The sequence below is a fragment of the Schistocerca cancellata genome, unplaced genomic scaffold (assembly GCF_023864275.1).
Source record: "Schistocerca cancellata isolate TAMUIC-IGC-003103 unplaced genomic scaffold, iqSchCanc2.1 HiC_scaffold_260, whole genome shotgun sequence".
Taxonomy (NCBI): domain Eukaryota; kingdom Metazoa; phylum Arthropoda; class Insecta; order Orthoptera; family Acrididae; genus Schistocerca; species Schistocerca cancellata.
The window spans coordinates 1,695-2,500 of NW_026046282.1; the positions used below are offsets into that span (position 1 = coordinate 1,695).

Below are 806 nucleotides of genomic sequence, written 5' to 3' on the forward strand. Positions count from 1 at the left end.
TGTGCGGACGTGTTGGCACGTGCGCTGTGCTGGGAGAGTTCGCTTCGGCACCCACGTGGGGCCTTTGCCCTTCTGTGGCGCTGGCGTTGGAGCTGCCGGTCACCGTAGGTGGCGCGTGTTGTCTCCCGCCGGCAATGCCACGACAGCACGCTCCCGGGCCTCTGTCGGCAGCGGCAAGCTCAGTTGGGAGCACGGGTGGTCGCACCTAAAGCGTCTACTCGCCTAACTCCGGGCGATTGCGCCTCTCTCGAACCCGACCAAGTACTTAGGACGGCGCTGCGCGCCGCCGGGACCTGAGAGGGTTTCGAGGTGTATTGTGCAGGGGAGCCCAGCCTCCTCCTGTTTGCAGAATAATTGAGCGGACGCTTGCGTGTTCGCGCGGGCCCCCGGGACACACTCCCGGGCGGCCGGCTGCTCAGCTCTAGTTGACGCAGCTCCCTGGTTGATCCTGCCAGTAGTCATATGCTTGTCTCAAAGATTAAGCCATGCATGTCTCAGTACAAGCCGCATTAAGGTGAAACCGCGAATGGCTCATTAAATCAGTTATGGTTCCTTAGATCGTACCCACGTTACTTGGATAACTGTGGTAATTCTAGAGCTAATACATGCAAACAGAGTCCCGACCAGAGATGGAAGGGACGCTTTTATTAGATCAAAACCAATCGGGTCGGCTCGTCCGGTCCGTTTGCCTTGGTGACTCTGAATAACTTTGGGCTGATCGCACGGTCCTCGTACCGGCGACGCATCTTTCAAATGTCTGCCTTATCAACTGTCGATGGTAGGTTCTGCGCCTACCATGGTTGTAA

The 806-nt window shown here is 57.6% G+C and overlaps 1 non-coding gene across 1 annotated transcript in view; it reads left to right on the top strand.

Moving 5' to 3' along the window:
* The first annotated feature begins 435 nt into the window (after positions 1–435).
* The window catches only part of LOC126113836 (small subunit ribosomal RNA), a 1,912-nt gene continuing 1,541 nt past the window's right edge, over positions 436–806 (top strand). The window contains exon 1 of the ribosomal RNA XR_007524920.1: positions 436–806. This exon is cut by the window's right edge and continues 1,541 nt beyond it. This is a non-coding gene — a ribosomal RNA (small subunit ribosomal RNA).